Here is a 19,341-nt window from a genome sequence, read left to right on the forward strand (position 1 = left end):
GTATTGGATACAAGAGATGAACTAGGGTTTGAGAGGATATGGTGCTGGTGAAGATGTTGATGAAATTGACCCCCTCACGATGAGAGGATCGTTGGTGATGATGATGGTGATGGTTTCCCCCTCCCGGAGGGAAGTTTCCCTGGCAGAACAGCTCCGCCGGAGCCCTAGATTGGTTCCGCCAAGGTTTCACCTCGTGGCGACGGAGTCTCGTCCCGTAAGCTTGCTTCTAGTTTTTCTTCGGACGAAATACTTCATATAGCAGAAGATGGGCATCGGAGGGCCACCAGGGGGCCCACGAGGCAGGGGGCGCGACCAGGGGGTAGGGCGCCCCCACCCTCGTGGCCAGGGTGTGGGCCCCCTCTGGTATTTTCTTCGCTCAGTATTTTTTATATTTCCCAAAAATAATTTCCGTGGAGTTTCAGGACTTTTAGAGTTGTGCAGAATAGGACTCTAATATTTGCTCCTTTTCCAGTCCAGAATTCCAGCTGCCGGCATTCTCCCTCTTCATGTAAACCTTGTAAAATAAGAGAGAAAATGCATAAGTATTATGACATAATGTGTAACAGCCCATAATGCGATAAATATCACTATCAAAGCATGATGCAAAATGGACGTATCAACTCCCCAAAGCTTAGACCTCGCTTGTCCTCAAGCGAAAGCCGACATCGATAAATATGTCCACATGTTTAGAGATAGATGTGTCGATAAAAATAAAATACGGACATGAGGGCATCATGATCATTCTTATAACAGCAACATATATGAATATTGTCATATTAAGGATAGTATAACCGCACCTAAACCGAGCTCTGTCAGCGATTTGCGTTTTAACCGTCCGTTTTCGTGATTTAGACGTTTCTGGCCATTAGATCACGTCTCGATGCCATCTGTCTCGCACTATGTAAATTCTAGCCCAGCTGTCCTGTGGGCTGCTGCTCCAGGGACTGAAACCAAACCCTCTGGTAAACTGGGCCGGTTATTGCAGCCCATTAAGCTAACATGGCTATCTAGCTCGATTGTCTCAAAAAAAAAAAAATTCTCGCTCGACATGGGAGGCGGATCATGCTCGTGCGCTCGTTGTGCCTGTCGCTGGACAGAGAGGTGGATCGGGCACGGAGGAATCCATCCACGGCCGATGCGGCCGACGCGCGCGATGCGCTCGAGCGGGATCCAGACGAAGGGCGCGAGCCGCGCCCGGCGACGCGGGCGAACCCTCCAGGTGGCGGCGTGATGAGCATGCGATTCGACAGGGATCCAAGGGAAGTGCGCGGCGCTGCCGGCCGCGACCACCACGACTCGCTCGAGCGGGATTCCGGTGCGGGAGGGGATCGACACAAGGCGAGGCATCCTGCCCGGATCGAGCCGATGCGACGTGCGTGAGGATGCGGCGCGGCAAACCCTAGGTGCCGCCACCATGCCCTCGTGCTATGCATGTACACAGGTAAGGGAAGAGCTGGAGAGGAAGGGTTGTCAGATTAAAATTAGCTGCCATGTTAAATCCGTCTTAAGTTTTGAAGGAGGTGCTCCCATTCTTATTTTGTTCTACTCGATCTTCTTCTTGCACTCCATATTTTTTCTCTGGAGAGGAGAATTGTATCCCTGGCCTCTGAAAAGAAGGAATAAGAATGATGATGGTATCTATTCATTGCGACTGCAGGTCACAGAGTGGTGGAGGCTGACGGCTCGGAGGAGGTACATGACAAGATCATATTCGGCGCACATGCACCTGACGTTTTGAGGGTGCTAGGAGACGAAGCAACACACGAGGAGTTGAGGATCCTGGGTGCTTTCCAATATGTCCAGAGGTGAGATCGATTAAGGCACGTTACCTTTGCTATCTATCTATTATGATTGTCCTTTTTCTGCTGAATGATCGATCATATTCATACCGATTGATTTCGCCTGCAGCGACATGTACCTACATTGTGATGAAAGCCTTATGGCATGGAATTCGTCGACATGGAGCACCTGCAACTTCCTGGGAACAACCAGCGCTAGAGAGTTGCACTGCTTTAATTCGGCGGCTTGGTTGTCGGGTCGGTTGCCCCTCTGTCTTCATATTTTCTTTCGCATATGATCTCCTCTTCGATCCAATGATTCCGGTGTTCAACATAGTTCTGGTCAACTGATTCAGGAAAATATTGTGATATTCATTAGAGAACTGACAACCTGTCTTTCTTAATTTAGTACAGTGGTTGAAATATTGTCTACCGATTATGTGTTCATTTCCTACTGTTAAATACATGACCACAATAAAAATCAGGGAATCACAATGTTCTGTATGTGTTGCAGCACCATGGTAATTCCTCTGCTCATTAGTGAGACAAAATATGCACCAGATGAATTTATTAAGGAACTTTTCACCACTCGCTTTTCCAAGATCAAGAGTCATTTAGCTTGATCCCTTGGATACTCACTAACTTAATTTCAGTGTGTTTATTCATCTAATAGTTTTATTCTTTCAATGCAGGATTGTCTTACTTACATGAGCATTGATGCTGGTTGGTGTAACGGGTACAGTACTAACTTAATTTTAGTGTATTTTTTCATATAATAGTTTCATTTTTCCAATGAGGATTGTCTTGCTTACATGAGCATTGATGCTACTTGGTGTGATGGGCATAATAATGGTTTTATTTTTTAGTTTTGAGATTTCAAAGAGGGTCACTCAACGAAAGGTTATCATTCATCACTGTAACCCAGTCTTCTGCAAACTTGTTGAGTATCCATGTAATTATGATTAATTCTTGGTGTTAATGGACCCTGTATATTTATATAGCAATGCTTGTTTTTTTAACTCAAAAATTCACAGGAGAGTTTCAAAGCTGCTTTCAAGGAAGTCTATAGACTAAACAAAGTTTCTGTCACGACAACTAACTCAATGGTATGAAATATGCCATAGAGGATGGCTATTCCATGATGAAACATGAGGTAGGTCTCTTCTTACAGATAATCTGAAGCTGAACGTTTGTAACATTCATGCTTATTTCTTTTACTCCTTTTCATTTTTTCGGTTTCTTCGTAGCACGATAGGCTTTCCCAAGGAAGTAAGTACTATGATGTGCATGTATTATTGTTCTTGATCTGATTTCAGGTCTGCCTGCCTTAGGTACCGGAGGATAAAGCTCAGGAGATGATGGCATAGGCAGTAAAAAAGCTGGTATTGTGCTTGTATGAAACTACACCTTCTATATACATGCTTGTTTTAAAGATACTGTTATGCTAAGTGACAATCATTTAATTTCCTCAGAGTATAAAATCCAAATTCTGCGATCAGTACATCAGAAAAAGGGTGGACATTGCCTGAGCTATCATGCTGATTACTATGGTATACTACCGTAATCTTTGTTTGTAATTGTGCATAGGTTGATATCTTCTCTGTTTTTCGTAACCAAGTTATTTGTGCATATAAACCACTGTACATATAGCCAAACATAAAACATACAACCAAACATCCATAGAGATGCGTGGTATTAGAGCTCGTAAGTAATGTAACTATATATTATGATTGTAAACCTATCTCCTTCCCCAGATATGAAGGTTAGAGAAACTCATTTTCTGATATTTTAAAGCTATCTTCATGTTCACTATAGGTGCCAGATGGTTGCAATAATGTCCATTCAGAACAACGTTTGATGTGTTTGTGCTTTGGTTTTATAGGGTTGTACACTTGAAACACTGTAATATGAACTACTCAAATTATGTCAAAAGGATGCTATGAGGTTCCATACTGTTGTAGATGTAGCTTTCAAGGCATGAATGAGTGCTCTTCTTCCTGGAAGAAAAATTGCAACTCTTAGAAATATCAAGGGGGTTCCTCCTCTCTACAAGATATCCTTACCACATTTTGAAAACCTTGATGTACTATCTATAAACCTACAGTCCTTTGGCAAGAACTGGCTCGAACGGATCTTAAACATGAACTTTTAGGGAATTATAATATATTTACATCTTCTCATGTATTTCTAGCGTCCCTTACTACCACATTGTTTCACCGCAAAACAATTAAACCCCCCATTAAACTAACCAATTAATGAGTTGGTTTATGTAAAAGCAACTTTCATGTTTTGTGTCACCATATATCTTTCCTATCAATCTATTAACTAAATAGACGGGTGCAACAGCGCGCGTATCGTGATATAAGGACGGGACTATATGGGGCATGAAGTTGGGGCTATAACACATCACCCTATAAGTTATGGAAGTAACATCGGGTCTTTTTGCAGTAATGTGTTGTCATGTCCTCATGGAAATGATTTAAGGTTAGATCATTATACAAGTTTTACATTTGATAGCTGGTAATATCCCATAGCTTATCTATAGATTGGTTGAAGTGATTTCTAAAATACATTATGAGTAAAGTTATTATGGCCAAATGTCACACATATTTATAAATTCCTATATTCCATTATCAAAATGGATGGGGTGCATCAATCATTAATATTATAATGCCAAATTGGATGGGCGCAGCAACGCGCGCCATCGACGATCTAGTGAATTCTTATGATAAAGTAACAATTTATTCACAATGTCAAGTATGAATCAGAGACTTTATTGAGAACTAACAAACTACAATCTCAGTCATTGAAGCAATTACAATTTATCATAACATCGGAAAGAGTCTATGTAAGAGCTTTTCAGCAAGTCCACATACTCAACTATCATTTAGTCTTTCACAATTGCTAACACTCATGCAATACTTATGGCTATGGAGTTTAATCGGACACAGAGAAAGATAGGGGCTTATTGTTTCGCCTCCCAACCTTTTACCTCAAGGGTAATGTCAACAATAATAGCTCATGCTAACTTATATCCAATTGGATATATATATCAGGATCATACCAACACAATGTGCTTGCCAAAGGATAAAATGTAAAAAGGAAAGGTGAAGATCACCATGACTCTTGCATAAGGTAGAAGATAAAAGTAAAAGATAGCCCTTCGTAGAGGGAAGCAGAGGTTGTCATGTGCTTAAGGGTTGGATGCACAAAGTCTTAATGCAAAAGAATGTCACTTTATATTGCCACTTGTGATATAAACCTTTATTATGCAGTCCGTCGCTTTTATTACTTCTACATCATAAGATTGTATAAAGCTTATTTTCTCCCTCACTAATAAATCATACATATTTAGAGAGCAATTTTTATTGCTTGCACAATGACAACTTACTTGAAGGATCTTACTCAATCTATAGGTAGGTATGGTGGACTCTCATGGCAAAACTAGGTTTAAGGGTAATTGGAAGCACAAGTAGTATCTCTACTTAGTGCAAGGAATTGGCTAGCATGAGGGGGAAAGGCAAGCTCAACATGTTGGATGATCCATGACAATATACTTTATCTCAGATATAAGAAAACATAACCCATTACGTTGTCTTCCTTGTCCAACATCAACTCTTTAGCATGTCATATTTTAATGAGTGCTCACAATCATAAAAGGTGTCCAAGATATTATATTTATATGTGAAGCCTCTCTTTCTTTATTACTTCCTATTAATTGCAACGATGACCAAAACTATGTTTGTCAACTCTCAACAATTTTTAATCATCATACTCTTCACATGTGAAGTCATTACTATCCATAAGATGCATATAATCTCTTTATTTCTTTCTACTCTTTCTTTTTCTTTTATTCACTCAAGATCATAGCAAGACAATCAAGCCCTTGACTCAACACTAATCTTTATTATATAGCTCACGGACTCGATTACATAGGTAGATCCTACTAGATCATACTAAAACTTTATTCTACTAGATCAAGATATTACCAAAAGGATCGATCTAAAGAAAAACGGTAAAGACATGAGTGTGATGGTGATACGATACCGGGGCATCTCCCCCAAGCTTGGCAGTTGCCAAGGGGAGTGCCCATACCCATGTGATTATGCCTCCTTCGGGGACGGAGAGGATGGCGGTGATGGTGATAGTCGCACATCGAGCGTAAGAGATCCTCCAACTTGCGAATAATGCCCTTAAGTGCGACGATATGCTCCTTCAACAAAATGTTTTCACTTGTTGATCTCCCCGGGTTCTTCTATCTTCATCTCTAACTTCATTAGCCAAGCATCGTTGTCACCATTGTTGGAGGAGGGGGACGACATGATGCTTGGCCTTGACAAATCTGATAGAAAATAGCTCGAAACGAAAACAGAGGATAATTGCGTGATACGGTGGTCAGAACCTTCGGGAGATTATATAATGAATTTTTACCGACCGAAAGAAGTATCGTGCAAGAAAACGGAGTCCAAAGAGCGCACGAGGTGCCCACGAGGCAGGGGGGCGCGCCCAGGGGGGTAGGGCGCGCCCTCCACCCTCGTGGAGGCCTCGTGTCTTTTCCGGACTGCTTCTTATTTTTTTATTTTCTTAAATATTCCAAAACGGAGAAAAATTGCCACTAGAACTGTTTTGGAGTCGGTTTACTTATCGTATCACGTACCTATTCCTTTCCGGAGTCTAAAACATTTTGGAAAGTGTCCCTTATGTATTCCTCCGGGGTTATAGTTTCGATAATATTGGTTTCAACATTTATGGGATTACCTGAGATATAGTGTTTGATTCTTTGGCCGTTCCCCACCTTCGGATTCGTGCCTTCGAAGTTGTTGATTTTTATGGCACCGGAACGATAGACTTCCTCGATAACGTAAGGCCTTCCCACTTAGAGAGAAGTTTTCCTGCAAAAAATCTTAAAAGAGTGTTGTATAGAAAAACATAATCACCTACATTAAACTCACGCTTTTGTATCCTTTTGTCATGCCATCTTTTAACTTTCTCTTTAAACAGCTTGGCATTTTCATAAGCTTGGGTTCTCCATTCATTGAGTGAGCTAATATCAAATAGCCTCTTCTCACCGGCAAGTTTAAAATCATAGTTGAGCACTTTAATAGCCCACTATGCCTTATGTTCAAGTTCGAGAGGTAAGTGACATGCTTTTCCATAAAGCATTTTATACCGAGACATACCCATAGGATTCTTATGTGCACTTCTATAAGCCCATAATGCATCATCAAGTTTCTTGGACCAATTCTTTCTAGATCTATTAACAGTCTTTTGCAAAATTAATTTGAGCTCTCTATTACTCAATTCTACTTGACCACTAGATTGTGGGTGATATGGGGATGCAATTCTATGATTAACGTCATACTTAGCAAGCATTTTACGGAAAGCACCATGAATAAAGTGTGAACCACCATCAGTCATTAAGTATCTAGGGACTCCAAACCTTAGAAAATAACTTCTTTAAGCATCTTAATAAAGATGTTATGATCAGCACTACTAGTTGGAATAGCTTCTACCCACTTAGTAACGTTATCAACAACAACTAAAATATGTGTATATCCATTAGAGGCAAGAAACAGTCCCATATAATCAAAGCCCCAAACATCAAATGGTTCAATAACAAGTGAATAATTCATAGACATTTCTTGACGTCTACTAATATTACCAATTCTTTGACATTCATCACAAGACAAGACAAACTTACGAGCATCCTTGAAGAGGGTAGGCCAATAAAAACCGGATTGCAATACCTTATGTGCAGTTCTATCTCCAGCGTGGTGTCCTCCATAAGCCTCGGAGTGACACTTGCATAGGATCTGTTCTTGTTCATCCTCAGGTACACGACGTCTAATAACACCATCTACTCCTTCTTCATAAAGATGTGGGTCATCCCAGAAGTAATGTCTTAAATCATAGAAAAACTTTTTCTTTTGCTGGTATGTGAAACTAGGTGGTATAAATTTAGCAACAATATAATTAGCATAATCAGCATACCATGAAGCAGTACGAGAAGCATTTATGACAGCTAATTGTTCATCAGGAAAACTATCATCAATACATAGTGGTCATCAAGAACATTCTCTAACCTAGACAAGTTATCTGCGACAGGATTCTCAATTCCCTTTCTATCAATAATATGCAAATCAAATTCTTGTAGCAGGAGAACCCATCTAATAAGTCTAGGTTTAGCATCTTTATTTTCCATAAGATATTTAATAGCAGCATGATTAGTGTGAATAGTTACTTTAGAATCAACAATGTAGGATCTGAAGTTATCACATGCAAATCCAACTGCTAAAAATTCTTTTTCAGTAGTAGCATAGTTTCTTTGCGTAGTGTCTAAAGTTTTACTAGCATATTGAATAACATTTAATTTTTTATCAACTCTTTGCCCTAGACAGCACCTATAGCATAATCGCTAGCATCACACATAATTTCAAAGGGTAAATTCCAATCAGGTGGCTGAACGATAGGTGTAGAAATTAAAGCTTTCTTAAGTATTTCAAATGCTTCTACACAATCATCATCAAAGACAAAGGGTATATCTTTTTGTAATAAATTAGTGAGAGGCCGAGAAATTTTTGAGAAGTCCTTAATGAACCTCCTATAAAAACCGGCATGACCAAAGAAACTTCTTATACCTTTGATGTCCTTGGGACACGGCATCTTCTCAATAGCATCAACCTTAGCTTTATCAACTTCAATACCTCTTTCAGAAATTTTATGCCCCAAGACAATGCCTTCATTAACCATAAAGTGGCACTTTTTCCAGTTCAAGACAAGATTAGTTTCCTCACATCTCTGCAAAACTCGATCAAGGTTGCTCAAGCAATCATCAAAAGAGGATCCATAAATGGAGAAATCATCCATGAAAACCTCACATATCTTTTCACAAAAGTCAGAGAATATAGCCATCATGCATCTTTGAAAGGTAGCAGGTGCATTACATAAACCAAAAGGCATACGTCTATAAGCAAAAGTACCGAAAGGGCAAGTAAAAGTGGTCTTTGATTGATCATCAGCTGACACAGGTATTTGAGAGAAACCAGAGTAACCATCTAGAAAGCAAAAATGTGTATGTTTGGATAATATTTCTAGCATTTGATCAATAAAAGGTAAGGGGTAATGATCTTTTTTAGTAGCCTTATTTAATTTACGGAAATCAATTACCATCCTATACCTGTAATAATTCTTTGCGGGATCAATTCATCTTTATCATTAGGAACGACGATAATACCCCCCTTTTTAGGGACACAATGGACAGGACTTACCCACTGACTATCAGCAACGGGATAAATAATACCTGCCTCAAGAAGCTTTAATATTTCCTTTCTTACCACTTCTTTCATCTTAGGATTCAGCCGTCGTTGGTGATCACGAACTGGCTTGGCGTCTTTCTCCAAATTTATTTTGTGTTGAAATAGAGTGGGACTAATGCCCTTAAGATCATCAAGAGCATATCCAATAGCAGCGCGTTGCTTCTTCAGAGTTTTCAATAATCTCTCTTCTTCATGCTCTAAAAGGTTAGCACTAATAATAACAGTATATATCTTCTTTTCATCAAGATAAGCATATTTAAGATTATCAGGTAATGGTTTAAGCTCAAACACGGGATCACCTTTGGGTGGAGGGGGATCCCTAGGATTTCAACAGGCAAGTTGTGTTTCAGAATGGGTTCCTGTTAAAGAACACTTTATATATTTCCCTTCTTTCATTCGTAAACATATCGTTTTCATGGTCAAGCAAATATTGTTCTAAAGGATCATTAGGAGGCACGACAATAGAAGCAAGACCAATAATTTCATCTTTACTAGGCAATTCCTCTTCACGGTGTTGTTTACTAAATTTAGAGAAATTAAACTCATGAGACATATCATCCAGACCAATAGTAAGAACATCCCTTTTGCAATCTATCCTAGCATTAACAGTGTTCAAGAAGGGTCTACCGAATTAATGGGACAAAAGCTATCTTGTGGGGAACCAAGAACAAGAAAATCAGCAGGATATTTAGTTTTTCCACACAAGACTTCAACATCTCTAACAATCCCCATTGGTGAAATAGTATCTCTATTAGCAAGTTTAATTGTGACATCTATATCTTCTAACTCAACGGGTGCAATATCATGCATAATTTCATTGTATAAGTCAATAGGTATTGCACCAGCACTAGCACCCATATCACATAAGCCATGATAACAATGATCTCCTATTTTAACAGAAATAACAGGCATGCCTACAATAGGTCTATGTTTATCTGTAGCACTATGCTTAGCGATTGTAGCAGTTTCATTGCAGAAGTAAATAACATGCCCATCAATATTATCAACCAAGAGATCTTTAACAATAGCAATATTAGGTTCAACTTTAACTTGCTCACGAGGTGTATAAGTTCTAATATTGCTTTTACGAACCACATTTGAAGCTTTAGCATGATATTCTAACAGGGAAAGGTGGTTTCTCAACATAAGTAGTAGGAACAATAGGATCATTATAAGTGATAGTCTTTTCTTCAACTTTAATAGGTTCAACTACTTTTACTTCTATGGGAGGATGATATTTAAACCACTTCTCTTTAGGGAGATCAACATAAGTAGCAAATCATTCACAAAAAGAAGCTACTATCTCAGGGTCGAGTCCATATTTAGTGCTAAACTTACGGAAAACATCGGTATCCATAAAAGATTTAACACAATCAAACTTAGGTGTTATACCTGACTCCTTACCATCCCAATCTTCAGAGTTGCGTTTAATTCTTTCCAATAAATCCTATCTGAATTCAATAGTCTTCATCATATAAGAGCCAAAACAAGAAGTATCGAGCATGGTGCAATTGTTGTCAGAAAGCCGAGCATAAAAATTTTGAATAATTATTTCTCTTGGGAGCTCATGATTGGGGCATGAATATAACATTGATTTAAGCCTCCCCCAAGCTTGAGTGATGCTTTCTCCTTCGCGAGGCCAAAAATTATATATATAATTGCGATCACGATGAACAAGATGCATAGGATAAAACTTCTGGTGAAATTCCAATTTCAATCGTTTATAGTCCCAAGATCCCGTATCATCACATAGCCTATACCATGTCAATGCGTCTCCCTTCAAAGATAAAGGGAAAACCCTTTTCTTAATAACATCATCGGGTATACCTGCAAGTTTAAATAATCCACAAACTTCATCCACATAGATTAAGTGTAAATCAGGATGCATTGTTCCATCTCCTGCAAAAGGATTAGCTAGCAGTTTCTCTCGCATACCCGAAGGAATTTTAAAGTAAACATTTTCAGTAGGTTCAGTAGGTTGAGGAGCAACTCTTTGCTCTTCTGGACGGGGTGAAGATACCCCGAACAAGCCCCTCAAAGGATTACTTTCCATAGTAACAAGTGACAGTAAATTTCAGCACACTATATAAATTTTTCCTTACCAATTTCCACTCACCATAGGCGCTTCACTCCCCGGCAACGGCGCCAGAAAAGAGTCTTGATGACCCACAAGTATAGGGGATCTATCGTAGTCCTTTCAATAAGTAAGAGTGTCGAACCCAACGAGGAGCAGAAGGAAATGACAAGCGGTTTTCAGTAAGGTGTTCTCTGCAAGCACTGAAATTATCGGTAACAGATAGTTTTGTGATAAGGTAAATGGTAACGAGCAACAAGTAATAAAAGTAAATAGGGTACAGCAAGGTGGACCAATCCTTTTTGTAGCAAAGGACAAGCCTGGACAATTATATAAAGGAAAACGCTCCCGAGGACACATGGGAATTATCGTCAAGCTAGTTTTCATCACGCTCATATGATTCGCGTTCGGTACTTTGATAATTTGATATGTGGGTGGACCGGTGCTTGGGTGCTGCCCTTACTTGGACAAGCATCCCACTTATGATTAACTCCTAATGCAAGCATTCGCAACTACAAAAGAAGTATTAAGGTAAACCTAACCATATCATGAAACATATGAATCCAAATCAGCCCCTTACGAAGCAACGCATAAACTAGGGTTTAAGCTTCTGTCACTCTAGCAACCCATCATCTAATTATTACTTCCCAATGCCTTCCTCTAGGACCAAATAGTGGTGAAGTGTCATGTAGTCGACGTTCACATGACACCACTAGAGGAAAGACAACATACATCTCATCAAAATATCGAACGAATACTAAATTCACATGACTACTAATAGAAAGACTTCTCCCATGTCCTCAGGAACAAACGTAACTACTCACAAATCATATTCATGTTCATAATCAGAGGGGTATTAATATGCATATAGGATCTGAACATATAATCTTCCACCAAGTAAACCAACTAGCATCAACTACAAGGAGTAATCAACACTACCAGCAACCTACAGGTACCAATCTCAGACTTAGAGAAAAGAATTGGATACAAGAGATGAACTAGGGTTTGAGAGGAGATGGTGCTGGTGAATATGTTGATGAAGATTGACCCCCTCCCGATGAGAGGATCGTTGGTGATGACGATGGTGATGATTTCCCCCTCCCGAAGGGCAGTTTCCCCGGCAAAACAGCTCCGCCGGAGCCCTAGATTGGTTCCGCCAAGGTTTCGGCTCGTGGCGGCGGAGTCTCGTCCCGTGAAAGTGCAACTATCCCTAAGTGGTTTTGGTAATTCATAACAACATATAGCTCATTGAGCTAATGCTATTCCAAGACTATTATTTCAGGAAAGCTCAATGAATGGCATGGCATGGATGATGAAAATGGATCCCTCAAAGTACTAATGACAAAGGATTGGCTCAAGCTCAAAAGCTCAAGACTCTTTATTTTACATTTTAGTGATCTAAGATCACATTGAGTCTATAGGAAAAGCCAATACTATCAAAGAGGGATGAGGTGTTGCTTAATGAGCCTCTTGCTTCATGTGCTTGGTGATATGCTCCAAAACCCTCAACTACTTTCTCACATCCACAAATGACCTAAACCTAAAGCCAACATTGGTCACACCGATTCTTTCTATCCGGCGCCACTGAGTTCAAATGTCATAGCCACTGCCACAAACCCTAGGCAAATCGGTCCTACCGATAGGGATCTCGGTCTCACCGAGATGGGATTGTAATCTCTCTGTTTCCCTTCGTAACGTTTCGGTCTAACCGAAGTGAGCGATCGGTCCCACCGAGATTGCAATGTAAACTCTCTGTTTCCCTTTTGTAACATTTCGGTCTCACCGAAAAGAGCAAATCGGTCCCACCGAGTTTACCTGACCAACTCTCTGGAAAGCTTATTACCAAAATCGGTCTCACCGAGTTTGTGTAATCGGTCTTACCGAGATTACGTTATGCCCTAACCCTAACCGAATCGGTCTTACCGAGTTGCATGTCAGTCCCACCGAAAATCCTAACGGTCACTAGGTTTACTAAATCGGTCCGACCGAGTCTGTTGAATCGGTCCCACCGAGTTTGGTAAATTGTGTGTAACGGTTAGATTTTGTGTGGAGGCTATATATACCCCTCCACCTCCTCTTCATTCGTGGAGAGAGCCATCAGAACAAACCTACACTTCCAACTTACCATTTCTGAGAGAGAACCACCTACTCATGTGTTGAGGCCAAGATATTCCATTCCTACCATATGAATCTTGATCTCTAGCCTTCCCCAAGTTGCTTTCCACTCAAATCTTCTTTCCACCAGATCCAAATCCTATGAGAGAGAGTTGAGTGTTGGGGAGACTATCATTTGAAGCACAAGAGCAAGGAGTTCATCATCAACGCACCATTTGTTACTTCTTGGAGAGTGGTGTCTCCTAGATTGGCTAGGTGTCACTTGGGAGCCTCCGACAAGATTGTGGAGTTGAACCAAGGAGTTTGTAAGGGCAAGGAGATCGCCTACTTCGTGAAGATCTACCGCTAGTGAGGCAAGTCCTTCGTGGGCGACGGCCATGGTGGGATAGACAAGGTTGCTTCTTCGTGGACCCTTCGTGGGTGGAGCCCTCCGTGGACTCGCGCAACCGTTACCCTTCGTGGGTTGAAGTCTCCATCAACGTGGATGTACGATAGCACCACCTATCGGAACCACGCCAAAAACATCCGTGTCTCCAATTGCGTTTGAATCCTCCAAACCCTTCCCTTTACTTTCTTGCAAGTTGCATGCTTTAATTTCCGCTGCCTATATACTCTTTGCATGCTTGCTTGAATTGTGTGATGATTGCTTGACTTGTCCTAAGATAGCTAAAATCTGCCAAACTCTAAAATTGGGAAAAGGTTAAGTTTTTAATTGGTCAAGTAGTCTAATCACCCCCCTCTAGACATACTTCAAGGTCCTACAAGTGGTATCAGAGCTTTGGTCTCCATTTGCTTTGATTTCCATAGCTTTTGGTGGTCATAGCCTTGGTTTCACAACCTAGGAGAGTATGGCGTCTAGTGAGGGAAATTATCACCGTAGAGGTCCTTACTTTGATGGTACTAATTTTGCTAGTTGGAAGCATAAGATGAAAATGCATATTCTCGGACATAACCCCGCCGTTTGGGCAATTATTTGTATTGGCTTGCAAGGTGAATTCTTTGATGGGAGAGAGCCGAACCGTGAAGCTAATGCGGAAGAATTGAAGATGCTGCAATACAACGCTCAAGCTTGTGATATCATCTTCAACGGATTGTGCCCCGAAGAATTCAACAAAATCAGCCGTCTTGAGAATGCAAAGGAAATTTGGGATACTTTGATTGATATGCATGAAGGTACCGACTCCGTCAAGGAATCCAAGTTGGATGTGCTCCAAAGTCAGCTTGACAAGTTCAAAATGAAGGATGGTGAAGGTGTCGCTGAAATGTACTCTAGGCTTGCACTTATCACAAATGAGATTGCCGGCTTAGGGAGTGAAGAGATGACCGACAGATTCATCATCAAGAAGATCCTAAGAGCATTGGATGGAAAGTATGATACCGTGTGCACATTAATCCAAATGATGCCAAACTACAAAGATCTCAAGCCAACGGAAGTCATTGGAAGAATTGTTGCTCATGAGATGTCACTCAAGGATAAGGAGGAACTTCACAACAAGTCAAGTGGTGCTTACAAAGCCTCAAGTGAAGCCCCCACATCGTCAAGTGAGAAACAAACCTTCAATGAAGAATTGAGCTTAATTTTGAATAACTTCAACAAATTCTACAAGAGTAGAAGCAAAGAAAGAAGCTCCAAGTCAAGGTCTTATAATGACAAGAGATCTTCTAGTTGAGAGCGAAATTGTTACAATTGTGGAAGACCTGAACACTATTCCAATGAGTGTACGACACCCTACAAAAGAAGAGAAGATTCTCCAAAAAAGAAGCAAAAGAGAAGAATCACCACCGAGAGAGGAGGAGTAGAGATGATCGTTATGAACGAAGACCCTCACGGAGAAGCAAGGATTCGGAAAGGAAGGACAAGTCATCAAGGAGCTACACAAAACGAAGACATCAAGCTCATGTTGGTGAATGGGTATCCGGCTCCGACTCCGACAATCACTCCGAGAGAAGCTATCACTCCAACTCCGAATATACTCAAGATGAAGGTGTTGCCGGTCTAGCACTTGTGTCAACCAACTCCTACGACATATTTGATTCACCAAATGAAGGAATTGGAAGATGCTTCATGGCCAAAGGTCCAAAGGTAACACATCCTGAGTATGTTGATTTCGATAGTGATGAAGATGACTTACTTGTGGATGATGATTTACTTGTTGACAACTCTAGTGATGAATACTATGATGAAACGTCAATTAATCATGCTAATCAAGATAAAACGAATGACAATGATAAGGAGAAGATTGAGCTTCTAACTAAAGAACTAAACACTCTTAAGTTAGCTCATGAAACTATCTTCGAAGATCATCGAGAACTTTTAAGGGCTCATGAGAAGTTACGCTTTGAAAAGCTCAATCTTGAGCAAGAGCATGAGTTCTTAAAAGCAATCAATGATGATCTCCGTAAGAAAAGTTCTTCTTACATTGCCAAGCGTTTACTCTTATCTACTTACATGCCTCAAGTCAAGTCTAGTAACAAGTACAAGAAAGATCCTTCCTCTAGTAGTAACAATAATAATGTCAAATCCAATATTGTTGCTTCTAGTAGTTCTCTTGATTCCACTAATGATTCTCTTAGCCAAGTTACACTTGAGCAAGAAAATAGCTTATTGAAGGGAATTATAGAGAAAGGTGTTTACAAGAGCCTTGCCGGGAGTAAGCAATTCGAGGAAATTGTACGCAAGCAAGGAAGGCACCGGAAGAATCAAGGTGTTGGTTTTGAACGAAAGTTCAATGCCAATGGAGTTGAGTGGGAAGAAGATCAATACCCCAAGACGAAGTTTGTTCCTCAACAAGAGAAGTATGATCCTACTTCCTTCAAAGGAACACAAGCACAAGATGATCTTCCACCACAAGACCACAAGAACAAAGGCAAGGACAAGCTTCAAGAAGAGATTGATGCATTTGAAGAAGCACCTAAGGCCTCGGTCAAGTGGGTTCCCAAGACTACGTCAAGTTCTACTTCATCAAGTACAACTACAACTCCAAGGATTCCCATCAAGATGATGTGGATCCCGAAGAAGAAGAACTAGAGAGTTCTTGAGGGTGACTCCGCCAACATTCTTCACTCATATCATTATGGCAAGAACAAGTGCAATCAACTTCCACATCTTGCACTAGTTCAAGGAGTCACAAACCCTCATGTTGGTAAGGCAAGGGACAAGGTAACCTAATGATTTCATGGACATCATCTTGTGTGTGCATCACTCTATGTCTATGGATATTCTTGTTTGTTCCTTGTGGGACTAACCCATGTAGGTAAGTTGAAAGTGCAACTCACTCCAAAGGATTGCTCCAAATGATCTACATCAACATTGAGCATCCACATCTTCAACACCTACATGAAGTCATCATCGACAAAACCCAAGGTTAGTTCATCCCTCTAAAAGGGGATCTCACATCTAGGGGGAGCTTAACTCTAAGAATTGAGTCAAAGCAACTCTAATGGTGTGAACACATCAATGCATTATGTAAAAGTGGTAACCCCACTTGAGCTTAAACGATGAGTATGACCTATGATCAAATGTTTTCATTTGACTCCTAAGTCAATATACTCATATATAGATGACCTAGTCATCGCCAATTGTTTGATAGATGCTAGAATTGGTTGTGCATGTTTTGCCACATATTTCATTTGCCATCTTATTGTGTGAGCATGTTGGTGCATATTTTACTCATTCAAGGACATCCACTTGTTGTTTTGAGTGATTGGCTTCTTTTCTTTTTGCCAAGTGGATGGACAAGAATGCCTAAGAACCTTCTCTAGCTATCTATGCTTTTCTCGTCTCAAACTCTATTCATGCTACATCACAAAATTTGATCAAGTCAGATTCGAACCACTCTGTGTGAGGAGCACTCGGAGTCCCCGATTCGTCATAGACTTAAACTTCCAAAACTTCTTTGTGATTCTCGGTCTGACCGATTCCTCCATTTCGGTCCTACCGAGATCACTAAGTCGATCTAGGTTTTCAATCTCGGTGCAACCGATTTGAACTTTTCGGTCACACCGAGTTGCTGTAACTGTACACAGTTATGCATCTCGGTGCCACCGAGTTGTTCCACTCGGTCACACCGACAGGGTCGGGCTATATATAGTCACGGGCAAAAATTTGGAAATTTCTCCGAACCTCTTCGCCCGCGCAATAGCTCGCTCTGCCATCAGGGTCTCCGGATCGTCTCCTCGTCGCCAGCCGCCTCCTGTCGCTGGTCTCCGCCGCCGTCAACGGATTTCACCCCCGCCGTTGCCGCCGTAGCGAGTTCATCGCCAAGCTAGGGTATGGACTCGATCACAGTGCTATCCTCGTCCGATTCCTAGCACATTGTGTTCTTAATGATTCTTGCCACGATTGAAACACTCCTATCCAGTCAATGCAATCCTTAGATTAGATGAGATTCGAAAATTTAGGGTTAGGTTTCCGCCGAAACCATCTCGGACCCACCGAGTTGAAAAACTCGGTCCCACCGATTTGGCTAACGCCATTGCACTAGTAACTCTCGGTCTGACCGAGAATTGCTAATCGGTGAGACCGATTTTAGGACTTTGTGAAACCCTAGCAGTCTCGGTGCCACCGAACTGTGACTCGGTCCAACCGAGTTCATCAGTTTAGGTTCCAAAACTGCTTCGGTATCACCGAGTTTGAAAATCGGTTGATCCGAAATGCTTTCTGTGGAAAACTAAAACTGAATTTTTGAATCATTCTTTTGCAAAAATCTCTGCATTTTGTGATGCTCATCCACTCTATCTCATCTATAACTCTTCACAGGGTCAGCAGTCAGTGATTTGCAGCATGTCAGACCAAAGTGATAGTCAGAACAGGTCAGAAGAGCACAATCACATGAGTGAGGGCACTAGTCCCTCTAGCACTTCAGATGAAGGCAGCAGGAGCACCCCAAGCAATCTGCCTAAAGCTGCCACCAGGACAAGGAAGAAGAGAACCTCAGATTCTGAGGATGAGGATTATAGAGCAGAAGAGGATGAGGCTACCTCCAAGAAGGTAGTGCTCAAAAAGGAGTATGCCTCAGCACAGAACACTAAACCTGGACTCAATAGGAAGGTTCCTGCCAAGAGGACACCTATGCTGAAGGTCAGAGGATCTACTCAAGTGCCTGAAAAGACTGAACCCAAAGAGGCACCTGCAAAGAGAGTCACAACTTCCAAACCCAAGAAAGTTCCCACTGGAGAAACTATGAAGTTTACCATTGAATCAGAAGATGAAGCTGCTCAGGATAAGAAGAAGAAGAGAGCCAGAACCACTACTGCCCAGGTTCTTGGAAATCCCTCAATGAGGAGAGACTCTGAAGAGGAAGAAGAGGTTGCTGCACCAGCACCCAAGGCACAAAAGCTTATGGGTGATGCTATTAGATCAGGGGCTGCAACATCAAAGCCCAAGGAAGCACCCAAAGCTGCCCCCAAGCCCAAGCTTGCACCAAAGAGGAATACCAGGAGTATTCCAGCTGCTGAGAAGAACAAGGCCCCAGTGCCTGAAGTTGCTGATGAGGAAGATGAAGAAGGACAAGTCCTGAGGAAGCTCAAGCCCAAGATACCAGACCACAATGATGCCCATCCTGTGGCTGAGGACATGAAGATCAGAAGAGACTCAGGGTTGAGGCTATGGAGGATGACAGATCCATATGCCACAAGGAGAAGGAACTGCTGTTGATTACAGGTTCCATACAAAGGAACAGCAGGACTTCTATGAGACAATCTTGTTGGACAAGAAGCCCATAGTGTGTTATATGAGGTGGGTCGACTGGACCTACATGAAAGATAATGAAGAACACTATCCTGGAGTGCAAGACAGTTTTGTTGCTTGTGGAGTTGCAGATTTTGTTGGGCAAAAGCTCACCAACTGGAATGATGAACTCATTATGCAATTCTACTCCACAGCACACTTCTATCCAGATGGGAGGATAGTTTGGATGTCTGAAGGTACAAGGTACCAGTCAACCGTTGAGGAGTGGGCAAAACTGATCAATGCCCCAAAGGAGAGTGAAGATGACTTGGATGTCTATGCCAAGAAGAAGATGGACCACAATTCCATGGCACACATGTACAAGGAGAT

At 41.2% G+C, this 19,341-nt stretch overlaps 1 long non-coding RNA gene across 3 annotated transcripts; it reads left to right on the forward strand.

Annotated features, from left to right (window-relative positions):
- The first annotated feature begins 1,038 nt into the window (after window positions 1-1,038).
- Window positions 1,039-4,459, forward strand: LOC123125411 (uncharacterized). 3 transcript variants are annotated; one of them, XR_006461407.1, is made up of 7 exons: window positions 1,039-1,441; window positions 1,658-1,805; window positions 1,909-2,036; window positions 2,471-2,931; window positions 3,110-3,160; window positions 3,251-3,328; window positions 4,125-4,459. It is a non-coding gene; the product is annotated as an uncharacterized lncRNA (long non-coding RNA). The 3 variants fall into 3 exon arrangements; XR_006461406.1 differs by lacking the exon at window positions 4,125-4,459 and adding an exon at window positions 3,594-4,045; XR_006461404.1 differs by lacking the exon at window positions 4,125-4,459 and having other exon boundaries at window positions 3,251-3,562.
- The last annotated feature ends 14,882 nt before the right edge of the window (window positions 4,460-19,341 follow it).

This window comes from Triticum aestivum, chromosome 1B (genome assembly GCF_018294505.1).
Source record: "Triticum aestivum cultivar Chinese Spring chromosome 1B, IWGSC CS RefSeq v2.1, whole genome shotgun sequence".
In the NCBI taxonomy this organism is placed as follows: domain Eukaryota; kingdom Viridiplantae; phylum Streptophyta; class Magnoliopsida; order Poales; family Poaceae; genus Triticum; species Triticum aestivum.